Source organism: Panthera onca, chromosome A1 (assembly GCF_046562875.1).
Source record: "Panthera onca isolate mPanOnc1 chromosome A1, mPanOnc1 haplotype 2, whole genome shotgun sequence".
NCBI lineage: Eukaryota > Metazoa > Chordata > Mammalia > Carnivora > Felidae > Panthera > Panthera onca.
In genome coordinates this window covers 7,500,074-7,516,219 of record NC_138339.1, presented here as the reverse complement: position 1 = coordinate 7,516,219, position 16,146 = coordinate 7,500,074, and the positions used below count along the sequence as shown (strand labels likewise).

The following is a 16,146-nucleotide window of genomic DNA, read 5'->3' as shown; positions in this document are numbered from 1 at the left end:
TGTGTGTCCATCAACACACATTTATAATTATTTCTTTATGCTAGTGTCACTTAAATTAGATAGGAGAAAAAGGCATAAAGTAAACATACCTTTACACTGTCGTGTATTTACCTATGTTGTTACTTTTATCGGTGCTTTTTATTTCTTTGTGTAGATTCACAGTGCTGCCTAGTGGCCCTTAATTTCAGCCTCAAAGACTGAGACTGACTCTATTTAGTATTTCTTATGGGAGGTCTGTTAGAGACGAATTATCTCTGATTTTTAAATATGAGAATAGGAGTGCCTCACTGGTTCAGTTGGTTGAGTGTCTGACTTCAGCTCAGGTCATGATCTCACCGTTGGTGAGTCTGAGCCCCTGATCGGGCTCACTGCTGTCACCCTGTCAGCACAGAGCCCACCTCGGATCTTCTGTCCCCTTGTTTCTCTGCTCCTCCCCCGCTTGTGCTCTCTCTCTCTCTCTCTCCCCCCCCCAAAAATGAATAAATGAAAACATTAAACATAAAATAAAATAAAATATGAGAATATATTATTTCCTCCTGTGTTTCTGAAAGATAGTTTTCCCAGATGTAGAATTCTTTTGTTAAAAAATGTCTCTTTAATTTATTTTTGAGAGAGAGAGAGAGAGAGAGAGAGAGAGAGAGTGTGTGCAAGCAGGGGAGGGGCAGAGAGAGAAGGAGACAGGATACAGAGAATCCCAAGCAGGCTCTACACCGTCAGCACTGAGCTGATGACTCGGGGCTTGAACTCACGAACCCTGAAATCACAACCTGGGCTGAAATCAAGAGTTGGACGCTCAACCAACTGACCCCCACCAGATATAGAATTCATTGTTGACAGTATATGTCTCTCAGGGCTTTGAATATGTCATACCACCAATATCTGCCATTCATGGTTTCTGGCCAGAAATCGGCTGTCAATATAAATTAGGATCGCTTGTACAAAATCAGTCACTTCTCTCTGGCTGCTTTCAAAATTCTCTCTTGGTCTGTACTTTTGACAGTTTGAAGATGATGTGTATGCGTAGATCTCTTGAGTGTATCCTACTTGGAATTCATGGAGCTGCTTGGATGTGGAGACCAATGGTTTTCATCAAAATTTGGGAGTTTTCAGCCATTATTACTTCAGTCAAACATCCCTTCTGTCTCTTCCTCCCTTTCCACTCCTTTTGAGATTTCCTTTATTCGTGTGTGGAGAATCGTGACCGGCTTCCACAGGTTTCTGAGACTCTGTTCATTTTTCTTCATTTCCCCCCCTCTATGTTTCTCAGACTGGATAATCTCAATTGGTTAGCATCAAGTTCATTTCTTCTTTCTTCTGTCTGCTCAGATCTGCTGTTGAGCCATCTAGTGAATTTCTCATTCTAATTATTTGACTGTTGAACCGCAAAATCTCTATTTGATTTTTAAAATTATTTCTACTTCTTTATTGATATTCTCTATGTGGTGAGGCATCCTACTTTCTTTCAGTTCTTTACACGTGGCCTTCTTTGGCTCTTTGGATGTATTCAAACAGTATGTGTAAAGTCTTTGACAATGAAGTCCAACGTCTGATCCTCCTCAGACGCGGTAGCTATTGATTACTTCCTCCTCCCCCTGCCCTGTGTATGGACCGAGCTTTTTTGTTTCTTTGCAGGTCCCACAATCTTTTTTGTTGAAAATCGGGCATTGAAAATCATATAATGTAGCAACTCTGAAAATAGGGTCTTTTTCTGCCTTCATCCTGGCTTGTTGTTATTGTTATTGTTGTTTGTTGTAGTTACTGTTTGTTTGTTTAGTGACTTTTCTGTACTCATTCTACCACCCCCAGGCCCCCAAATTGTGTTTTTTTTCTGAAGTCTCTACTCAGCTTAGTGGTAAGCTAATGATTGGACAGAGATTTCCTCAAATTCCTGGAGCCGAAGTCCCCCAGCATTTGATGAGGGCTCTGTATGTGTTTGGGGGCAATCCTTCAACACTCAGGCAGTTGACAATATTACCTTTACCTTCCCTTTCTGCCTGTGCAAAGCTTCAAGGTGAGCCGAAGGCGAGAACTTAGGACCCACTCCAGTTTTTATCCAAGCTTGCCACAACCCAGGGCACGTACACAGCTCTAACAGATGCATGGCCGTCTAAACTCCCAGGAACACCTCAGAGCTTTTCTAAGACCTTGTGAACTCTTTTTCCCACCTTTCCCTCTCAGGTTTGCTTTGTCTATAGTGTGTCCTCACTGCATCCACCACCTCAGGCAATTAAAAGTTAAACATGTCCCTATCATGGTCTTCAACAAATACCCCTTGGGGAGAAGGCTTTTTGCACAGGGCAAGCTCTAAGGTCAAATACAGATAGCCTTGCAAGTAAGATCTTTCATGGAACCATGGGAGCGGTCAAATAGTGACAATCCTTCGGAACTGGGGTTTGCAAAAGCCCCAGCTCTGGTTTGTTACCTCCAGCGGCTGCTGGTTGCCCTGGGAACACAGGCTTTCACTTTACATGGTTGTTGTAGATCTGGAGAACAGAGGAGGGAGTAAGGCAAGCTAAATGCCACCAAGCTCCCTGACCTGGGATGTAGCCACTGATTTTCTGATAAGCTCCTCAGGTGCCTCCACACCTTTGGTTAATTTCCAGGGTTCTGGAAAAGTCCATTCTGACCATTTTTGCCACTTTTCTCATTGATTTTATGGAGAAGAGAACTTCTGGCAAAGAGAATTGTCATTGATGTCATTTAACTTTCTTTTCATACATGAAATATCTTAATTATGCTGCTTTTCTGTAGCCCCGGCCTGACCTCATAGCTCTGTTTCTGAAGGGGTTTGGCCCTGATTCTTAGTACTTACCTACTCATCTCTAGGCCTAAGTTTTCACTGCCCCATCACATATATATCCCTAAAATAAGTTGGAATAAAATGGGTGCTTAGTGAGGCATCCAAGCTAATATATATATTGGCACCCTTATTGTTCACATAGAGAAGTTTTATCGTGAAGGATTTCATTCCCACAAAGTTGCAGCCAGCAGCATGAGCATCACCTGTGAGTTTCTTAGAGCTGCACCCTCTCGGGCCCTAACCGAACCTATTTTAAACCGGAAACTGGGGGGCCCAAGCAACTGTTTTGTTACGTACTTCGGGTAACTTTTATGTTCATTAAAGTTTAGCAACCACCAGAAAAAAGAAAAAGATATATTTTACACCAGTTAAACATTCTGATCGCCTGAGAAGGACTTTATTCTCTACCTCTACTGAGTTGAGTGAAATTGGATGAATTACTTACTCTCACATACAGGCTTTATATCCAAATCTGTAAAGTGATGGGATTAATATGGAAGAGAACGTGGGGTTGGTTTTGTTTTGTTTTTGTGTGGCATCTGAATTATCAGCCTTGCTTAGAAGCACCTTCCCCACTCAATGGTTAAAAAACAAAGGCAGGGGTCCCTGAGTGGGTCAGTCCGTTGAGCTTCTGATTCTTGATTTTGGCTCAGATCATGATCCCGTGGTCGTGAGATCAAACCCCACATTGGGCTCTGCAACGAGTGTGGACACTGCTTGGGATTCTCTCCCTTCCTCTTTCTCTGCACCCTCACCTCAAAATAAATAAATAAACTTTAAAAAAACACACAAAAGCGTAATTCCTGTATCTTATTGTGTCATTAAATGGATTTTATCTTTCATCTAGATCTTTAATCCATCCTGAAATCATTGAAAACTTTTGCATAAATGCACATATATACCTTTTTTCTTGTTTAAATTGTCAGCCCTTTGTCCAAGCATCATCTGTCATATATCAAAACCCAAGTATTTTTCATTTGGTTTCTGGATCCTAGGTTCTGTTTTGCCCAATTTGTCTATTCCCATGCCATATTGTTTTGATTAGAGTAGCTTTAACACACATTTAAGTATCTAGAAGATAAACTCCTTTTAATAGTCTTTTCCAAAACATTCTCAGAAATTATCAAGCTTATCCTTCCATATAAAATGTACAGTTAATTTGTCCAATTCCAAAACAATGTTCACACGCAACCATTGGAATTCTGACTAGCGTTGCACGAAATATATGCACTTGTTTGAGAAGCATTTACAATGTTCAGTCTTCCCATTCAGGGATGTGACACGTCTTCATTTACGAAAGCCTTCCTTTATGTCTTCTGTAAAATATTAATATTGAAAGATGTATTCTAGCCCTATGACTTCCTTGATAAATTTATTTTTAGTTATTCTATAGTTTTAGTAGCTGTCATGAATGGAATCTTTTACCATTTCAATTTCTAAATGTTGTACTAGTGGTGAGGAAAGCTGTTGAGGCTTTCAAATATTTATCTTACCCAGTGACATCTTCATGTGCTTGCGTTTTTTTAAAAAATGAGTTTGAAGAGATTTTCTTTTTAGTTAAGCCTCCTGAGTTTTCTAGGTATAAAATCATATTCTCGGCCAAAAGTGGAAGTGCCTTCACCTCTTTTCCAAAATTTACACCATTCACTTGCTTCTGTCTTCTTGCATTAGCTGAACCCTCCCAAACCAGACTGAATTTTAGCAGAAGGTACCCCGGGGCTTGTCTTGTTTCCAGCTGCCATAGGTATGCCTTTCAGATTTTACAATTTCATACCATGTTTTATGGTGATCTCTGGTTATCATTTAAAAGTCATTTTAGGGGCGCCTGGGTGGCGCAGTCGGTTAAGCGTCCGACTTCAGCCAGGTCACGATCTCGCGGTCCGTGAGTTCGAGCCCCGCGTCAGACTCTGGGCTGATGGCTCGGAACCTGGAGCCTGTTTCCGATTCTGTGTCTCCCTCTCTCTCTGCCCCTCCCCCGTTCATGCTCTGTCTCTCTCTGTCCCAAAAATAAATTAAAAACGTTGAAAAAAAAATTAAAAAAAAATAAAAATAAAAATAAAAGTCATTTTAGGGAGTTTTTATTTTTATCGGAAGTATTTAATCTGAAATCGTGTTTTACTTAAAGTCTTTAATCACACCATTTTCTTCTCAATTAGATCAAAAAATTTTTTTTTCAGGATCAGATGATTCTTTACTCAAATTATTTATTAATATAATTAAAAACACACTGTTAAATTCCCTAACATTGAATCATTTCAGCCAATGTAGAATAAAATTTTTGTATAGTGGGTGTAGTAAAAGGTAATTTTATTTACAAGAGAAATGCATACAAATTGCATACTGTATAACATACATGTTATATACATATATGCAATATAGAATATAGGTGATTTTTACTGAATAATAACAAAGTATGGGGCGCGTGGGTGGCTCAGTCGGTTAAGCATCCGGCTTCGGCTCAGGTCATGATCTTGTAGTTCATGGGTTTGAGCCCCGCATAGGGGTCTGTGCTGACAGCTCAGAGCCTGGAGCCTGAGAATTCGGATTCTGTGTCTCCCTCTCTCTCTGCCCCTCCCCCGCTCACGCTCTGTGTCTCTCTGTCTCTCAAAAATGAATCAACATGAAAACAATTTTTTAAATAAAAAAGGAGAAAATAGACAAAGGCTCTGAATATGCAAAACACAGATGAAAAATACAAATGACCAGTAAACATGAGAAAACATATTCAGTCTCACCGATAATCTTTAAAATATAAATTAAAATGAGGTGCGGTTTGCCTTTCAAAATGGCAACGTCTAAAAAGACTATTCACATCAAGTGCTAGAGACCATGGGAAAACTTGGCATCTTCATGCATATGTAGTGGGAGAATGAGTTAGTCTAACCTTTTAAAACAAAACTCCGTAGGGGTGCTTGGGTACCTCAGTTGGTTGAGTATCCAACTCTTGAGTTCAGCTCCGGTCATGATCCCAGGGTCATATGATCGAGCCCCGCGTCCGGCTCTGCACTATAAGAGTCTGTCTCCCTCTGCCCCTCCGTCCTGCTCATGTGCCCCCTCTCTCACTCAAGTAGAGCTGTAAAACATAAATAAAATAGAATATCATTTTGTTTCACATATTAACATGGTTGATATGTAGATGTGATAATCCAGCAATTTCACTGCTAGGAATCGATACAAAAATCACAGCGTGAACTGGTCAAGATAAATGTGTCAGGGTTTTCACTGCTACCTTGCCTACAAGAATCAAAAGAGGCAAATCTCTTAAATGTAAATCAGTAGGGGGTCTGGTCAGCAAATTATGGTGAAACGTACAATCCCACGGACTCTTGCAGAGTGGTTAACGGGAAAGAGTGGGTCTAAGCTACCCGGCGTGTATATACCAGAGTCCCATTCTTCAACATAAAAATGTCTCATTGCTTGTGTGCATATAGACTCTGGGGACATGTTTTAATAAGGATAGTTAGCCAGGATCAGACCAGGTTATTAGTTGCCAGGAACAGTAGTTAATTACGGTGGATCTAGCAGAAAAGAGTAGACCGAGGAACACGCAGTATCCTTGAGACATCTGCAGAAATCAGCTCGCTGCCTCCAGGGTCTCTGCCCTAAACCACGCACAGGAACGGGTCTGCAGCAGGACCTTTGCCGCCACTGAGTCGGGCACGTTACAGTTTGCACTGCCACAAGGCTCAACCGCCCCTGCTGCTGCCCCGGGTCCCACGTCACTTCTGTTCCAGGAACCAGCCAGGCAAACACCCTTGTCCCAGGAGCCAGATGCTACCACTGAAGTGGATGCCATCGGACCCTCCTTCCTTAGGCTGCTCCCCTGCAAAGCAGAGCCTGTGTGTGAGGAAGCATTTGAGATTCCGCTGCCGAGACCTGGGACCCCAGGTCCTCTCTGTTCTGCCTTGGGGAAGCGGGACTCATGGAAAACTCTACCTCCTTCTGCCCCCTACCAGTCCTCCAGCCCCCCACCTGCTTTACAGCAGGGTCACCTGCTCTCCTCCCAGAATGTTAGCTCCACAAGGAAAGGTACTACTGGTCTGAATGTATGTGTCCACCCCGAATTCATATGCTGACATCCTAACGCCCCAACATGATAGTATGTGGAGGTGGGGCTTTGGGATGCAGTGAAGGGCGATCGTGGAGGCGGAGCCCTCATGTATGGGATTAGTGCCCTTATAGAAGAGGCTCCACAGAGATCCCTCGCTCCTTCCATCATGTGGGGACACAGCGAGAAGTTGCGAGCTGTGAACCGGGAAAAGGACTCAAACTAGAACTTGACTATACTCGCACCTGGCACCTTGATCTTGGACTTCCCAGCCTCCAGAACTGTGAAATACACATTTCTATTATTGATAAGCCACCCAGTCTGCCATAGTTTGTCACAGCAGCCTGGACAAGGGAGAGACGCTGTCTAATTCACTGGCAACATCAACCCAGAGATTGTACCTCAGAGACCTTCAGTAAGTAGGGATTGCAGGGATGATGCATGGCATTAGTTTGTAAGACCACCGGCCGGAGTGCGGTATTGAATAGCCTTGCTTCCTCTGTAGTTCTCTGCAAGCTCCTTTCCCATGGAATCTAGCTCCTGTTGAACTACTGTCACTCAAACATGAAAGGAAGCTGATTTCGTTATTGGTCCTGTGACTACACCGGCCCTTTTCTCCATACCTGCCTCTTCATTCAGTTCCCTGTCTCCAATGTCCTCACGCTACTAATGAACCAGCTTAGGACAACCAGCCGAGCAGATCTGTCATAGGTGTCTCTGGGCGTCTTTGAACAGCATCATCAGTGATTCAAAACTCTTCATCTGCCTACTCAGGGGCACATTATCCACCTACACTCTTCCAATCGCTCCTAATAGTTCTTAAGCGGGCTCTGCTCTTTGCTCTACATTTTCCAGAGAAGCTACTTGCAGATGTCTAGTCCTCAGATCAGCAACAAAGAAATGTCCAGAATGCATTCCTCCTCCTCCTCCTCCTCCTCCTCCTCCTCCTCCTCCTCCTTCTTCTTTCTTAACCAGTTGAAGCCTATACACGAAGTCCAGGCAGTTTATACACCTTCAATATCCAAAAGCACAGCTGTTGCTAGAAGGAAGTGCAATGTCAATGTCATACAGTGTTCCTACAGAGAAGTCGCTCATGGGCTTGCAGACCTCTTTCTTTTTGTTTTTGTTTTTTTGTTTGTTTGTTTGTTTTAATATGAAATTTATCGTCAAGTTGGTTTCCATACAACACCCAGTGCTCATCCCAACAGGTGCCCTCCTCAATACCCATCCCCCACCCTCCCCTCCCTCCCACCCCCCATCAACCCTCAGTTTGTTCTGTTTTTAAGAGTCTCTTGTGTTCTGGCTTCCTCCCTCTCTAACCTTTTCTTTCTTTCTTTCTTTCTTTCTTTCTTTCTTCTTTTTTTTCCTTCTCCTCCCCCATGGTCTTCTGTTAAGTTTCTCAGGATCCACATAAGAGTGAAAACATATGGTTTCTGTCTTTCTCTGTATGACTTATTTCACTTAGCATCACACTCTCCATCCATGTTGCTACAAAGGGCCATATTTCATCCTTTCTCATTGTCACATAGTATTCCATTGTGCACATAAACCGCAATTTCTTTATTCATTTGTCAGTTGATGGACATTTAGGCTCTTTCCATAATTTGGCTGTTGTTGAAAGTGCTGCTATAAACATTGGGGTACAGGTGACCCTATGCATCAGCACTCCTGTATCCTTGGGTATGTTCCTGGCAGTGCTATTGCTGGGTCATAGGGTAGATCTATTTTTAATTTTTTGAGGAACCTCCACACTGTCTTCCAGAGCGGCTGCACCAGTTTGCATTCCCACCAACAGTGCAAGAGGGTTCCCGTTTCTCCACAGCCTCTCCAGCATCAATAGTCTCCTGATTTGTTCATTTTGGCCACTCTGACTGGCGTGAGGTGATATCTGAGTGTGGTTTTGATTTGTATTTCCTTGATGAGGAGCGACTGCAAGGCTGGTTCAACATTCGCAAATCAATCAATGTGATACATTGACCACACCAAGACTCTTGGCTAAGAAAACACTCCAAACTTTTCCAGCTTTGATCGAAACAAACAAACAAACAAACCAAAAACCCAAATGTTAGTATTTCCTTGTCTGGCTGCTTAAAACTGTATCCTGAATCACTGTTGGATTATACATACACTGTGTCAATATTAGTTCAAAAGTTGGCCTTGCATCTTGTTTCAGCCACCTCTTCGCCGATTAAATCAAATGTCTGATTGTACCTTCACCTTTTGATGCCAATTGCTACAAGCCACTACGGTTCTGTCGCGCGAGGAAAATAAAGGTGAACGTTGTTTCCATTATCCATTCCATGCTTGAAGCCGGGTGGAACATCACAGGAGAAATGAAAAAAATTAAAGTTTGCCACAAAGAATCTGCGGTCGGGGAAATCATGAGTAGGGCTGGATGACGTGGTTTGTACTAGAGCAATTGAAGAGAAATATTTCCACGAGATAGACCTTTAAAGAAGAGGACGGTGCTCTCTGTTAGCCCTGCCAGGGACAGGAGCACCAGGGTGGAAAATAGAGCACCGCGGACAAACATGGATCTGGGACAGAGTAATAGCAGGACAGGGACTGCAACCAGGATGTGAGAGGATTAAGGCACAAAGGAAATATGATCGTTTGTAACTAGACAGCTTCTGCTCTTACAAGCGTCTAGGTAGAGGGGGAAGGAAACACAACCTATTTTCTCCATCTTGTCAGAATTGCACGGCTTTTCCAGGACACGCATTGGGTGGAGGAAAGATGAAACCTATATAACCCCAGAGGGAAATCCATTGTCCATCATGACAAAGCCAAGCAGACATAGGTGTTGTTCAGTCTTATTGTTGGGTGCTGTGGTTGTTTTTAATGTTTATTTATTTTGAGAGTGAGACAGGGAGAGTCTATGGAAGCGGGGAAGGGACAGAGAGAGAGAGAGAGAGAGAGAGAAAGAGAGAGAGAATCCCAAGCAGGTTCTACCTTCTCAGGGTGGATCCCAATGGGGGGCTTGATCCCACGAACCATGAGATCATGACCTGAGCCAAAATCAAGAGTTGGATGCCTAACTGACTAGCCACTGAGGGGCCCCCGTTGGGTGCTATTTTTAAGGCAGAGATACTCTGCCTACAAAGAGGCTTCAGGCTCCAACTTTCAAAGTTCCTGGTAGTGTACCTGTTCTGTTTCACAGCTCAGGGCAGTGGCATCCTCTTCCTCTTTGTGACCGTGCGGCACCTGCACCCCGCTTCTAGGACCGGAACTTGTCTTCTGTGGCCGGTGCTGCTCTGGTGGTCCAGATGCCTTTCCTGGGCCAGCGCCCCGGGGCCGTGTGAGCTTTGGTTGCTAATGATCCACCGATGCCCCCTCACTTCCCACAGCTTCTGCCGCCTGGAGCCCGCATTGGCTCCTACAGCAGCCACAGCAAAGTACCACAGACCCATGACTCAAACAACAGAAACTTATTTCCCTCCAGTCCTAGAGGCTGGGAATCCAAGACCAAGGTGTCGGCAGGATCGGTTTCCCGAGGCCTTCTTGGCTTGCAAATGGCCGCCTCCCTCCTGTGCCTCTGCCCCGTCTTCCCTCTGTACCTGTCTGTGTCCTAATCTCCCCTTCTTTCGGGAACAACAGTCATGTTGAATGAGGGCCCACCCATACGGCTTCATTTGACTTTAATCATCTCTTCAAAGGCCCCAACCCCAAATGCGGTCACATTCTGAGATCCTGGGAGTTAGGATTTTAACACATGAGAGGAGGGAACACAATTTAGATCATAACAGGCCAGACACTTTTTTTTTTTTTTTTTAAAGGAAACGTTCTAAAGCTATTTGGAGTCTGGTCATTAACATCCTCTGAGTATTTGACCTCCCCACCCCCCCAACCCACCAGAGCAACACTCTGGTCTCTAAACCTGCAACCACGAGAATTTCACTTCTAAAACTATACCTGCTTCCCTAGAAAGAGGCATTCTTCTCCAGGGCCACCAAAGATGTGATCAGGGAGGAGCAGGACACGGAAAAGGAAGCCCCCCCAGGAGCACAAAGGGAGTCATGGAGAAAGAGGACAGACAGGCCCTTCAAAGTTGTACGACAAGGCTGTCCGAGACCTCACCCTCCTGCAGGACAGAGCTGCTGTCGCTCGGCAGGTGGTTCAGGCCACCAACCGGTGATCGCCTGTGCCATCCCGACTCACCCCATTCCTGAACATGAGTTCAGGAAAAAGAAGAGACGGGATGGGACCAGCACGGCCCCATTTCCTGTAGCTTCCGTGGCTTTTCCGCAATTCCTTTCTGAGTGGAAGGTCGGTCAAATGCTTGGGGTTCTGCGTGGTGGGCGTTGGGCTGAATATGAGCCCCAGAGATGCCCACTCCCAATCTCTGTTCTTTGTGCTCCTCTGCCTGGTGAAAGGGACTTTGCAGATGTGACTAAGTTTACAAAATTTGAAATGGGGAGGTTATCCTGGAATATCTGAGTGGCTTCGACGTAATCACAGGATCCTTCCGAGGGAAGCCGGGGGGTGGTGGTGGCGGTCAGAGGCAAAGATGCTGTGACGATAGAAGCAGAACCCAGAGAGGAGAGAAGACGCGGTCCCGCTGACTGCGAAGGCCGAAGAAGAAGCCCCAAGCTAAGAAATGTGGGTGGCCTTTAGAAGGCAAAGAACAGATTCTGCCTCCGAAGAAACGCGGCCCTCCCAGCACGTCGACTGGGGCCTGGCGAGACGGGTTTGGCGCCTCTGACCTCCAAACTGCGAGATCATCGATTTCTACTGTTGGAAATCACCAAGTCTGGGGTCATTTGCGATGGCCTCCGTGGGAAACGAATGCAGCATGTAGCAGATATGAATGTGTGTCCGGAGCATTAGCCCAAGAAACATCACATTATTTAATTTCTGAAGCGTGTATCGTATTAGAAATATAAAATCCCATCTCATATTTAAATTAGAACTAACTGGCAAGAAGGGGGATGACGAAGAACTGTGTACTGTTGTCATCGCTGATCCCTCCCTTGTTCTGGACTAAGTGATCCTGAGAATTTACCCAGGATCCCCCAGCTTCCGTCTGGGATGGGAACGGCTGTGCTCTCCCTGTCTCAACCCGTCGTCCACGCTAACAATTCCGGGGTCAGCACGTTCTTTTTTTTTTTTTTTTCAGTAAAGATCCAGATAGTAAATATTCTAGACCTCGCCATCTCTGTCTGTTCTCCGCTCTTGCAGCGTGAAATCTGTCGTAGGTAATGTGCAAACAAGAGGACGGGCTACGTGCCAACAAAACTCAGTTTACAAAAACAGGCTGGGGCCGCATATGGCCTGCCAGCCCCCATAGGCCACCCAGAGGCGGGCAAACTGCCCCTCGCAACGTCCGCTCCCTGCGACGAATTTGGTGACTGGGACCTTTTGTGCAGCCTCAAAGGGCATAGGTCTCAGGGGTAAGTCCTCAAGCCACCACAGACTCCCTCTGTAGGTGACCCCCAGATGGGGTGCTGCCTGGGGTCCAGGTCTCCCAGCAGAACTCGCTCCTACCTCCCCTGCCCAGCCCCAGAGACGCCCGTGCTCTGTGGGTAGGTCCCCTCTCCTCATGCTCCCCCTTCCTTACCCCTCTACTTCTGCACGAGTCCAGCTCTTTCCCTCCAGGAGTCCCTTCGCCATTTGATAAAAGGAAATAAGCTTCTTTTCCTCTCATAACTGGAGAAAAAGAATTAATGTCCTCCATCAGGTTATCCTGGCCTTCCACGTTACTCAGCCTGTTGGAAATATGGTTAGACTTGGGTCGATCGCTTAGTAAGCTGTAGGTAGTTTTCATTCTATACGAAGGTTCAGTCATCATCAGCCAATCCTTTTGTTGCCTTAATAAGTCACAAGCTACAGCACCCCACAGACGACAATGCAGGTAAACATCTAACTCCTGAGCCATATAATTGAAAACTGCAGCCTTGATTCTCGTGGCTGGAGCCGGGAGGCCGCATGACCAGCTTTCCTTACATGACGGCCCATTAGCCGGGTCCATGGCTGTCGGGGTGCCCCACTCATGCCGTCCTTGACCTTTCCCTGCTCCTCCACTCTCCTCTGCAGGTTGTCGTCTGGTTCTAGGAATCCCCACGGTCGCTGGTCCGGCCAGGATTGCTGTGGTGGATGTGAACAAAGCCAGGCTGAATAGGCTGATACAGAGGAGACAAAGGGACTGTCCTGGGTTGGAGCCACCTGCCTTTCCCTAGCATCAAAACAAAACAAAAATAAGCTCTTTAGAGCCTAGTAAATATACATCCACTCTTTGGCTTGCTCGTCCACGCTAAGCTGACGGCTAATTTTTAGCATTTGGACAAATGTTTCCAGTCGCTGCGTATGGGGTTTCATTATACTAAAGAAAACGTTTAATGGGTTCGTCTTGAACAAAATGGCGCACTTAAGGGCAATTTTAAGAAGATTTTTATTCAACAAAGCTTTTTATTTGAAAGTAATAAACGTACAGCTTCAAAAGAAAATTGTTAGTAAAGGTTGTACAAGTGGCAAAGTACTCTATTTCCTTTCCCCTTTGTTCTCTTGGTATTCAACCTTCACTCACCCACCTACGCTTATTGAAGAAGAGTCTTTGCCTAATGACACAGTAGCTTACCTTCCCTGGCAAGACTGAGGAATCAACAGGAGGGAAACAAAGGCATCTGGAAATCACAGGCAGGCTTATCATCAAATCATATTTCTTGAGCATCCAGAAGGGGGAAAGCACTGTGCCAAGGAACGTATGAGCTGAGTGAATGGAAAAACAGCAGAGACCCACGGGGGAGGCAGATTAATCTGTTGACCAAGAAAACAAGCTAACAACTTCCGCTTCTCCAAATTTTAAAAAGAAACAGCACGGAGGTCTATGGTGGTAGCACAAAATGATTTTCCTCATATTCTGTCTAAGAATCTGCTTCAATTAACTTATCTGGAGAAGTTGAAGACTCGAGGGTTCGAAAGTAGGAATGACGGACTGTTATTCTTTTCCATCATTATACAATTTTCCTTTCAATGAACTCACAACAGGACAGTGATGACAGAGCCATGCTGGCATTGTTGACTTTTGTCAACTGACTTTTGTCAGTTACTCAAATTAAGGAGAAAGGTAAGTATTGACTGTCCCATCGAAACACCAGAAATAAAGGTCACACTCATTTTTGTTAATTTGAGAAATAAATTTGGGATTTCTCCTCACCTAGTAATTCAGGAATTGCACTCTGCTGAACACACTGATACCCTCTACTTAATGAGTGTTGCCCCAACAATAACTGGACAGAAAACTGGAGTTGGAAAGGCAGGCAGTGGATAACAGGATTCATTCCTCGCAAGGCACTTACCTAATCCCCTACATAAAGTCAGACACCACCCGCAGATCCTTTGTTTTTCTTCATAAAGTAGGAGCTGTGGGCAGTAGGGTAACTTGCTTCCATCACTTGGGAACTGGCCAGCTTTCTGGATGCTACTGCTCAGGTGAGAGAGAGAAACTGCCAGGCTATTCCGGTGTGCAGAAGCAGCGGGGCGTCTGGGGGAGTCTGCCAGGCACTCCTCACCTTCTCAAGAGCCACCTGTCATCACAGAGAACGTTTATTCTTTTTTTTTTTTTGCCACACACAACTAAAAAAAAATTAATCTGTCCTTTGTTGCGGTGCAAATGCCCGTAAGATTCCAATGTTCCGCGAGAAAAATTAAGAACTGAGAGACTGGTACTTAATAAATCAGAAGACCACTTTAAAATAAAGCTTAGTTCCATGGACTTGGCCAAGAAGGGAGAAGGTGGGCAGGGGAGAAGAGGCAAATCGAAAATGACAGGAAGAGGAAGAGAAAGCTCAAAGGGGATGAGTGAGGGGGTAAAAAGAGGGAGAACAGAAAAAAGCACGTCTCAGTCCATTCAGGCTGCCGTAACAAAACACCATGCCCTGGGCGGCTCTAACAACAGACCGTTTCGTCTCACAGGTCCAGAGGCTGGAAGTCCAAGGTCAAGGTGTTGGCAGATTCAGTGTCTGGTAAAGGCCCAATTCCTGATTCACAGATGGTTGTCTTCTTGCTGTGTCCTCACATGGCAGATGGGACAAGGGAGCTCTCTGAGGTCTCTCTTATAAGGACCTAACTCCTTTCACAAGGGCTCCACCCTCCTGACCTAAATCACGTCCAGGAAGACCCCACCTCCAACCATCATGGTACTGGGGTGAGGTTTCAACACATGAGTTCTGGAAGGACACGTTCAGTCTGGAGACAGGTACAGAAGAATGATGGGAGGGAGGAGAAGAGACTCGACGTAGAGAAGCCGGCCGCTGCGAGAGGGCAGAGGGTTGTGAGTAGAGGAGAGAGAGCATAAGACCAGACATAGAGGCTAGTGGGAGCTGTACTTGAGGTGCCCCTGCTCCCGACCACCGTCCTTGGAATACGTTGTTGTCATTAACAACTGCCACACTGACTTTCTTTTTTTTTTTAATTTTTTTTTTAATGTTTATTTTTGAGAGAGACAGAGACAGAATGCGAGTGGGTTAGGGGCAGAGAGAGGGAGACACAGAATCCAAAGGGGGCTCCAGGCTCTGAGCTGTCAGCACAAAGCCCGACGCGGGGCTCGAACTCACGAGCTGTGAGATCATGACCCGAGCCGAAGTCAGACGCTCAACCGACTAAGCCACCCAGGTGCCCCTGCCACACTGACTTTCATAGGGAGTTATTCAGCCTGCAGATATTCGTGGGAAGACTATTCTTTGCCCAGTGGTTCTCAAGGTGCTGGGGGAAATCAGTGAGGCTCACGGTCTTGTGCAGTGAGAGGCTGGAGATGCTGCTTTGATCACGGGGAAACACGGGTTCATTTTACCAGAAAATTCTGGAGTTTATATACACACATATATATATATATATATATGTTTTTTGGTATATATATATATATATATATTTTTTTTTTTTTTGGTGTATATATATATATATATATATATATGTTTATTTATTTATTTTTGAGAAAGAGAAACAGAGAGCACGGGGGGTGAGGGGCAAAGAGAGGGAGAGAGAGAATCACAAGCAGACTCAACTCTGTCAGTGTAGAGCCCAATGCAGGAGTCAGTCTCACGAAACTTGAGATCATGACCTGAGCCGAAATCAAAAGCAGGACTACTAACCAGGTGTGCCCCAATAATACTTTTTAAAAATATTAACTCCAGAGGGGTGCCTGGGTGGCTCAGTCAGTTAAGAGTCTGGCTTTTGATTTGGGTTCAGGTCATGATCTCAAGGTTCATGAGCTCGAGCCCTGAGTCAGGCTCTGTGCTAACAGAGCAGAGTCTGCTTGGGCTTCTCTTTCTCCTTCTCTCTCTGCCCCTCGCCCACTCTCTCT

The 16,146-nt window shown here is 45.1% G+C and overlaps 1 long non-coding RNA gene across 1 annotated transcript; it reads right to left on the bottom strand.

Annotated features, from left to right (window-relative positions):
• Positions 1-5,035: 5,035 nt before the first annotated feature.
• On the bottom strand, positions 5,036-15,640 carry LOC144615903 (uncharacterized). The gene is made up of 3 exons (XR_013554595.2): positions 14,144-15,640; positions 13,423-13,553; positions 5,036-5,873 (listed from the first exon to the last, which is right to left on the bottom strand). It is a non-coding gene; the product is annotated as an uncharacterized LOC144615903 (long non-coding RNA).
• Positions 15,641-16,146: the final 506 nt, after the last annotated feature.